The sequence below is a fragment of the Argentina silus genome (assembly GCF_951799395.1).
Source record: "Argentina silus genome assembly, chromosome: 4".
NCBI classification, from domain to species: Eukaryota; Metazoa; Chordata; class Actinopteri; order Argentiniformes; family Argentinidae; genus Argentina; species Argentina silus.
Window position 1 is genome coordinate 14,859,230 of NC_139658.1, and position 10,080 is coordinate 14,869,309.

The window sequence follows — 10,080 nt, forward strand, 5'->3', positions numbered from 1 at the left end:
TGAAAATAATCCGATAGCGGTTATTGTTTGTGCGCGCTGTGAAATGCATGCTAACAAATGTAAACAAGCATGGATGTTTGCAAGTGCAAGACGCATATCTTACCCTTCACAGCTCTTGTCACCACCTTGTGGTGGCTTTCGGCAGCGCTTCACACCGTGAAATTTCTGCAGGTACCTATTCAACCCCTACCTACTGTAGCTGTAACCTGAATCAGTCCAGTGGTTGCTCCGTGACCAATGTCTGCCTGGAGAGGTCCATTAATCTTTTCGCACGTTCTAAACATTTCCAACGGTCCCCCCAGCGTGAGTTCTTTATGCACGTAATATCAGAATGCGCAGCTGCTGTTCTAGAATTGTATTGTTGCGCCATAAACGCGCCTGTGCGCTGCGTTTCAGATATCATAGTCTCCCTCGTTCATCTCATTAGGTTGGTCTAGCTTGTATCGCTGGACTTTATCTATTTTACCTGTATTAGATATGCGACGAATTTATTCAACCCAAAACTACTGTCCCCGCGTCGTCACTACAAAGGCTAATCTACAAGGGTGAGTAACGCTACCAAGGTTATGTGTTTGTTTGCATTTGCTTTGCCACCTATGTCTCGCTGCCTTCAACTTTATGTTTGTCCAGTAACTTTCCAAGATCAAATATCAAATATTATCATTTGTCTTTAGTGTAGCCATAATGATTAGGCCACATCCGCTGATTTGATTATCGCTCATGCAACAAAATTGTTATTTCACAAATATTTTTTATGACAACTATAATTTCCTAATACAAAGAGGCCTATACCATAGCCCACATTTCAATATCCATGTAATGGCTAATGTTTGAACAACAAATGTTTGAACTGTAAATGGTTGAACAAAAAAAACGTCATCCCCCTCACTCCAAATCATGTCAGGTCACCTGTCAAGTTAGTCAGTCAGATAATAATTACTTCAGCATTTGAAGCAGTCAGTCCTATGAATCACACTCTATTAGCTAAATGTGAGAGACTATGTAATTAACTGTTTGCCTAGTGTTTCTGACCAGGGCACTTACAATAAAACAAGACTCACCGTGGCCAATAACATTTACATTTATGGCATTTAGCAGATGCCTTTATCCAAAGTGAATCAAGTATCCATCAAAGTAAGTGAATCAACTATCCATCAGTCATCATAAGAAAAAGTAATCTATGCTAGGACCAGGGGTTATTGGAGAAGGAAGAATTTATTTATTTATTTACAGGAGAGAAACTTGCACAGGGGAGTAGTGGGGATGAAGAGGTCTTTAGGAGGGACAGTTAAGATGTAGCCTGAAGAGATGGGTCTTCAATCTATGGCGGAAGGTTGGTAGTGACTCTGCAGTCATGACAGCAGTGGGAAGCTTGTTCCACCAGCGGGCGCCAGGACAGTGAAAAGCCATGACTGAGTAGCGCGGCTGCTGCATCCACATAGAGGCGGCGGTGCCAGGCGGCCAGCCGAGGTGGAAGAGCGGAGTGATCGGGCAGGGGTTTGGGAGCTGACCATTGCTTGGAAGTAGGGAGGGGCTGTTGCCCGGTAGGCGGCACCAGGGTCTTGAATCTGATGTGAGCTGCCCCTGGGAGCCAGTGAAGGGTGCGAAGTAGGGGGGTGACATGGGAGAATTTGGGGAGATTGAACACCAGACGGGCGGCAGTATTCTGGATGAGCTGCAGAGGCAGGGAGCCCGGCCAAGAGTGCGTTGCAGTAGTCAAGGCGAGAGATCATAAGTGTTAGGAACAAAAGTTGTGCTGCTTCTCTGGTGAGGAATGGACGTATCCTTCTGATGTTGTAGAGGAAGAATCTACAGGAGCGTGCTGTCGCTGTGATGTTCGCCACACATGATAAGTGGTTGTCAAGGATCATCCCAAGGTTTTTGGCTGTCTGGGAGGAGGAGAAGTCTTGGAGAGGGCAGGCTTTCCCCAGGAGGAAGAGCAGCTCAGTCTTGTTAAGGTTGAGATTGAGGTGGTGGACTGACATTCAAGCGGAAATGTCTGCAAGACACGTAGAAACATGTGTTGCCACCTGTGAGTCAGAAGGGGGGAAAGAGAGAAAGAGTTGAGTGTCATCTCCGTAGCAGTGGTAGGAGAAACCATGTGAGGAAATTACAGAGCCAAAAGATTTGGTATAGAGAGAGAACAGTAAGGGCCCTAGGACAGAGCCCTGGGGGACCCCAGTGGTGAGGGCTCATGGAGAGGACAGCGTGTTTTTGCTGTGTATATCCTGCCTTAAGTTCTGAGACCTAGTTTCTGTTGAAAGCTATCTGTTTGAAGCCAATTGCTGTCGATCTCCAGTGGATCTCCCAGGTTTAACATTTATAAATAAATGGAAAATAAAGCTGGCCATTTGTAAAAAGAATTGCCAAAAAAACAAAAAAAACACCAATGTATAAACTCCGGCCAGTTGTCTAGATTTTTGAAAATGAACAATTAAGAATGAATACGTATTTTTGGTAGGTGATCCTCTCACCTATGAGAAAGGGAGTGGGGAGAATAAGGGAGTGGAGAGGATGGGGGAGTGGGTAGGCATGTCATTTATACTTACTTATAGCTGACAAGAATGGCACATTACTTGCGATCGTCTCTTTTAGCAGCTGTTTTCCTTCCTTCCAAGGCCTCCAATCTTCCATATACACTCACCGGCCACTTTATTAGGTACACCTGTTCAACTGCTCGTTAACGCAAATATCTAATCAGCCAATCACATGGCAGCAACTCAATGCATTTAGGCATGTAGACATGGTCAAGACAACCTGCTGAAGTTCAAACCGAGCATCAGAATGGGGAAGAAAGGTGATTTAAGTGACTTTGAACGTGGCATGGTTGTTGGTGCCAGACGGGCTGGTCTGAGTATTTCAGAAACTGCTGATCTACTGGGATTTTCACGCACAACCATCTCTAGGGTTTACAGAGAATGGTCTGAAAAAGAGAAAATATCTAGTTCCATCTGGACGAAAATGCCTTGTTGATGCCAGAGGTCAGAGGAGAATGGCCAGACTGGTTCGAGATGATAGAAAGGCAACAGTAACTCAAATAACCACTCGTTACAACCAAGGTATGCAGAAGACTATCTCTGAACGCACAACACGTCGAACCTTGAAGCAGATGGGCTACAGCAGCCCACACCGGGTGCCACTCCTGTCAGCTAAGAACAGGAAACTGAGGCTACAATTTGCACGGGCTCACCAAAATTGGACAATAGAAGATTGGAAAAACGTTGCCTGGTCTGGTGAGTCTCGATTTCTGCTGTGATGGTAGGGTCAGAATTTGGCGTAAACAACATGAAAGCATGGATCCATCCTGCCTTTTCCGGTTCAGGCTGGTGGTGGTGGTGTAATGGTGTGGGGGATATTTTCTTGGCACACTTTGGGCCCCTTAGTAGATTAGATTAGATTAGATTCAACTTTATTGTCATTGTGCAGAGTACAAGTACAGAGACAACGAAATGCAGTGTACCAATTGAGCATTGTTTAAACACCACAGCCTACGTATTGTTGCTGACCATGTCCATCCCTTTATGACCACAGTGTACCCATCTTCTGATGGCTACTTCCAGCAGGATAACGTGCCATGTCACAAAGCTCAAATCATCTCAAAATGGTTTCTTGAACATGACAATGAGTTCACTGTACTCCAATGGCCCTCCACAGTCACCAGATCTCAATCCAATAGAGCACCTTTGAGGTGTGGTGGAACGGGAGATTCGCATCATGGATGTGCAGCCGACAAATCTGCAGCACTGATGCTATCATGTCAATATGGACCAAAATCTCTGAGGAATGTTTCCGGCACCTTGTTGAATCTATGCCACAAAGAATTAAGGCAGTTCTGAAGGCAATAGGGGGTCCAAGCCGGTACTAGCAAGGTGTACCTAATAAATTGGCCGGTGAGTGTATGTCGCCACTCCAACTGGAGTCGGTTTTCTTATGAATGTGGAGTTGGCGATGTTTTCGCTTTGTATGGAATAAAACTAATTATTATGCAAACAATAACTTATAACAATATGAAGTTGAGGTAAATAGCAGTAATGCCTAACATTGACAAGAAAACAATAAACAGGCTCTATATAGCCAAAATGATGTTGGCAAATGTGACTTGGCTCCCACAGACATGACAGTAAACAACAAGACATGCCGATACATAAATATAATAACATGCTGTTAATAATCACGGCAAACGATAAGGCAGAGTGGCGGTCTCTAGTAGCAACGAGTCAGTGTCACTTGTGACATACCCTCTCTTTGTCTCTTTCTAATCAGAGCATTTGGTGATAGCTCGTTAGGTGAGATATGCGATGAATTCATTAATTATATCCAATGCTTGCGTCGCTAATAAAGGAGAAAAAGAGGGTAGAGGGAGAGGGGTGGTTGCCTTGACAACCACACCATCCTTGATGGATGACATGGTCGAGGCAGGAGTAATAGAAACACAGAGAGTAGGCGAGAGGAAAACGGAGTGATGCATAAAGCAAGGTTAATGTTAGCATACAGAGGTTTATGTGATTGTGATTGTCTGAGAGGGTGAAAATGTACTGTTGAAATCCAAAACGTCCTTTTTATTATTTTTATTTTTTTGTGTCGACTGTTTTAAAAGAGGAATTTCTGTTATGGTCAGTTTCATTCCTTTTTTTCCACACTTGAATTATACAGACTTGTCTTGCTGTTTTATTATGTATTATAATACATAATAACAAAGTTCTTTTCCCCAACATAATAGTACATATTATATTGAATATATAATATTACAGCTCTAAACATAAGATACTGAAGATATTATATGTATAAAGATATATTTTATAGTGTTAGAAATAACTAGGCCAGAACAATAGTTTCCATATACTGTATGCTGGTATGTTATCTAAATACAGTACGTACCTTGGGAGTCACTCAGCAAATAACACAAGAAAAATAACCTTGGAGATACAAACTTTGAGGCAGTCTGCTTTATTGATTTTTGAATCAACTTTATTGATTTTTGTCTTAGTCTCTTACTCTGTTACTGGACGAGCAGTCACAGCTGTCTCCAATGGGAGGTTTCTTCCATAGAAATAGAATCATCATTCAAATCAACCATACCCATTGTGTATTTAAGGCTATAGATAAGCTGCCGTAAGGACAGAATTTGTAGTAAGGCTGTGTTGGTCCGTGTGTTTCCGACTAAGCAGCCCCACCGTACCACATATTGTAATTTTCTATGTGTAAATGTTCGTCCTCCGGGAACAATAATGTGCCAATGCAATGTTAAGGGCACTGATACTGGGGGTTGTGTGTACATTTGTCTGTGAGGTCCATAATTAATATCCTTTTAGTGTGTATTTCCAGGGTTATAGTCTTTGTTTTGTGTTTCCTACGCCATTACTTTCCATGGAAGTGGTCTACACAAGCACGGCACTTGACAATTCCACAAACATCAACTAATTGATCCACACAGAAGCTATACATCACCCCCCTAGAGCATGACGTCTGTTACAGTAGGTTGACTCAGAGTCTCCACTGAGCCCACAGTCATTTCCTGCTGTAGTGGCTCTCTCCACAAACGTCATTACACACACCATTACACATGGGCTTTCCCTGTAATACAATTATCTGTATGAAACCTGGTTGGAGCTGGAAGAATAACAATTCGGTGAGGTAAGTTGACCAAGCAGCCCCTCCTTTCAAAGAATGTATGTAAAATTTTTGTGTGAAAACATTGCATGTATGGTCAATGTGATATCAATAATTTGTATGAGATGTTTACGGGTGGGCAGTCAGTCTTACAGACATTACTTTATGTAAGATATTGGATGAAATGATTGATGAGATCAGGCTGGTGTGGTATGAAGATGGCTCAGAGGTGTGTGCACAAATGTATTGGGTATTTCAGCCCCACTCTCCATGAAACAGAACGATGTGTGAATGAACACAGCCAATTTGGGCTGAAAAACACAAACACCTGCTGACGGCTGCCTACGGGTTCTATGAAATCAACAAGCATACCATTTCACTTTAGACGCTACTTAGGAACCAAAGTGATTTTATTCCCTATAACCGGTATTGGGGAAGCTATACTGAACATGTACAGTATTTAACTAAATGACCAATTACTTTACAGGGGAAGCAGTTGAACTACGCTAAAGCTACCCTTGAGAGAAATATACAGTCAAGTACAGAGTGAAGCATTTGTTCCTCTTTTGGCTCTATACTCCACGGTTTGGATTTAAAATCAAACAATGACTATGAGGTTGAAGTATAGATTCTCAGCTATTTTTGTTGATATTTGTGCACATATTGGTTTCACCATTTAGAAATGACACTTTTCATACATAGTCCCCCTATTTCAGGGCACCATAAATAATGGGACAGATTCATATAATGTCCAAATTAAGCACTCATGTTTAGTATTAAGTCGACTATCCTTTGCATGCAATAACTGCCTGAAGTCTGAGACCCAGTGACCCCACTAGGCGCTGGGTATCTTCTCTGTTGATGCTCTGGCAGGCCTGTACTGCAGCCATCTTCGGTTTTTGTTTGTTTTTAGGTCTTTTTGCCTAAAATCTTATCAGGAAATTGGGGTGAGGGTTCAATTGGGTTTAAATCTGAAGATTGATTTGTCCAGTCAATACCTTTCCATTTTTTCTCCAATGAATTTGAAGGCATTTGCTTGTACTCGAGCAGACAAGATGTTTCTGTACACTTCAGGATACATTCTGCTGTTGCCATCAGCAGTTACATAATCAATAAGGACAAGTTTTAGTGGCAGCTATATATGCCCAAACCATAACACCCCTTTCAACTATAACACCCCTTGAGGTGGTATGCTGTAAATCTTTGGCAGATCCTTTTTTATACAAACTTTCCACTTGTCATCACTCTGGTACATGATAATCTTCACCTTATCCACAAGACATTTTTACAGACCTCTGCAGGCCTTTTAGGTACTTTTTTGCATCCTGACCGTCTTTTTTTAGTATAACTAGTGGTTTGTATAAGTGTACAGTAAACATTTTGTCCCCCACAAATGATGTAGAGCCCTTCTATATGAGTAGAGTGATGGAGATGCATGTGAATGAAGCAAGACGTTTATTCATAAACTGTTTACTATGACACACTGGTTCTCTGTGTTTTACAATGCTGTGTTCCCGTTGTGCACAGGGAGGGCTTTTCTCTTGGTGCGATCACCTTCTGTAACCAAATAGAAAAATAATTTGGCCACCATTAGGCTACTATCATACTAACTCTGTATTGATATATAAGATGCCTTTACTTCAAACATAATTTCACCAATAGGCTAAGACAAAATATATGCACAGCCAATATTTCCATCAGTCTTGCTTCTTACAACTTTGCATTGATTTCTCAAAATATTATTCCCCATTAGATAAGACAAAATATTTGCACAGGCAAATTATCTGGTTACAAATGTGACTGGCTATAAACCAAGGTTACATACCTCTGGTTTCCATATTGATATAGGCCAGGTTTCGGTATTAAATTATGCTGCATAACAGACTTCACTCACAATATATTATTCCCAAATTTGTTAGGCTATAGGCAGACAGCTGCATTCATCGCTAGACTTAAAAATGACTGGAACCTGTAGTGTTTATTTGATTCATTATCAGTCTTGCTTCGTACAGCTTTGCGTTGATTTTTCAAAATTGGGCTATATGCCAACTGCATTAGGCTACACTCCTAGCTCTCCACTTTGCACCCTATTATGACGTGTAATGATGTCACCTTGAATCTCGAAACAATCTCTATGGCAAGACATCGCATCTTTCATCTTTTTTGGGCCAATCAGTGTAATTTCGTAAATGTCCCAACTGTATGGCAAGACCCATCATTCACCCAAGTTTAAAAAAGTTTGTCCCAGTAGTATCTGAGAAAAAGCTTGTGACATGCGAACGGGCAGATATCATCGGTGGGGGACAAAAAGTGTTGTCATTTCTAAATGGTGAAACCAATATGTACACAAATACCCTCAAATAATGATAATGATTTAAAATCCAAACTTTTAATATAGAACCAAAATAATACAAAATACTTCACTGTCTTCATTCACACTATTACTTACGCAGGGCACTGTAGTTTGTCAAAATTCACAACATCGAAACTACTTTGTCCAACACACTACAGCCATTTACTGAAAGATGACTAGTCCGTATGACATACTGAACAACCGAAACACTCTGAAATCACTGAGAAAGATAAAAACAGGTGAGGTGGAGCAAAGTGGGGAGACGGGAAGCAGTGAGAGAATAGGGACATTTGAAGTTCAAGGGCAGTTAAATTCCTGTTTCTTTTTTTTTGTTTTGGGGGTAAAAGGTAATGAGTAGACAGTACATGGTGTGGCAGCCGGGTGGGAGTAAGGAGGATGGTAATAGAGGACAGATATGTGGCAGCACACTGGCTCCGACCCATGCCCATATTAGGGCTTCCTGCTCAACGAGCTGTACCGGCGGAGAATCACACCGCACCTGAGAGGAATCACCGGGCTGAGTGGCCGTGCTACAAAGAGAGGCGCGGCACTCAGTCCAGGCAGAGTACTGCGAGGGAAATCAACCAGAGAGTGTGAGTAGCAAGAGAAGTGAAATTACAGTGCTGTGTGCCATTCACCGTTTCACATCATTATTTGGATAGGGGAACCCGCTTGTGTACCAAACCTCGACCGTCTGACTACCCCGCTGAAAGACCCGACCTGGACCGTAAGAGAATCTGCCCCGTGTACCGACCCCAGCTTTCGACCCAAGACTATTCTCCAGGATTACAGATTAACTGCCAACTACCATTGACTCTCTTCCCCTCCCCTTTTCCCCTGGAAGTACAATAAAACTCTGATTGATATTTCATTCCTTTGGTTGTGAATCTCGTTTATTATTTGGCTTGGTTTCGTGGCAACTCCACACTCCCCGGGGTTTGTCACAATGGCAAAACTATTGAAAACACTACTAAGATTTCAATTTAGTTTAACTGCCACCAAGCTACAGCAAAATGTAGTTAAACTAATAGTTGAAGCACCTGTAGTGGAACACACTGTAACCAACACTGCCTATAACAACATGCAGAGTGTGTTGACGTCTACCGTATCCAGGTTAGCCTCACTGAGATTACATGAGAGAGATGACTAACCACCTGACCTCTGTTCTCCTTTCCCCCCTCCACTTTCTCTCCTTAGTAAATCCTTCCTCCTCCCCTACACATTACACCTGCCTCTTTTTTTTTCTTTTTTCTTGGACCTTTATTTCATCAGGAAGTCCCATTGGTCTCCGAGGACCTTTTTAAAGGCAGACCTGACAAAGATAGCAGCTTTAACAAAAATCCCACAGTCAAGACCATCACTTATCAGACTCATTGGACCATTAAGTTCCCCCAACATTAGCAAGTTACAGCAACTCTTATTCCCCCTCCATCACTGCCTTTTTCCCTGTGCAAAGTCTAATGCCCCATGCCTGAGTAAGTGCCCCAGCTAAAGCAAACAGGTGTTGCTAGGTAGAGATGGATTAAATGTCATATCTGGTCCTGTCCTGTTTGCTCATGGCCAGGTGACAGGAGGCCTTGCTGGCTCTCAGACTGCAATCCCTATTCTTTCCCCCTCCACATCACTAGGGCTCATAGTGCATGTAATAGGCATGTTCTAGTGGAGTGTGATTGTATGAAGTGAACATAAGCTGTCTACTTGCGACAAGACTGTTATCCAGAGCTAAACGCCCTGTTGTATTTTACACTGTGTACATGTTATAATGCTAATGTGCATCTTGGCCAACAGATACTGACATATTAATGTACCCAAACAGCCTCTATAATGTACCAAATATAGCACAATTAATATATAACAATCAAGAAAAAAACATCAAAAGGGAAGCATTGTAGCATAATGAATGCCACCATGCCCTCAAAGCGCACAACGTGCTTGCTTTGATGGGAGGACCAACATAATTATTAACATTTCCAATGTGAGAGAGCACATTTTGTGTGGGTCTTGCTTTGTAACCCGTTCCATCAGGATTCATTGTGACATTGAGTGGTGTATTCCTATTCATGAGTTGGTTGCTTTGAGCTCTTCACTCCAATTTCTCCCGACATGGCTTAACGATT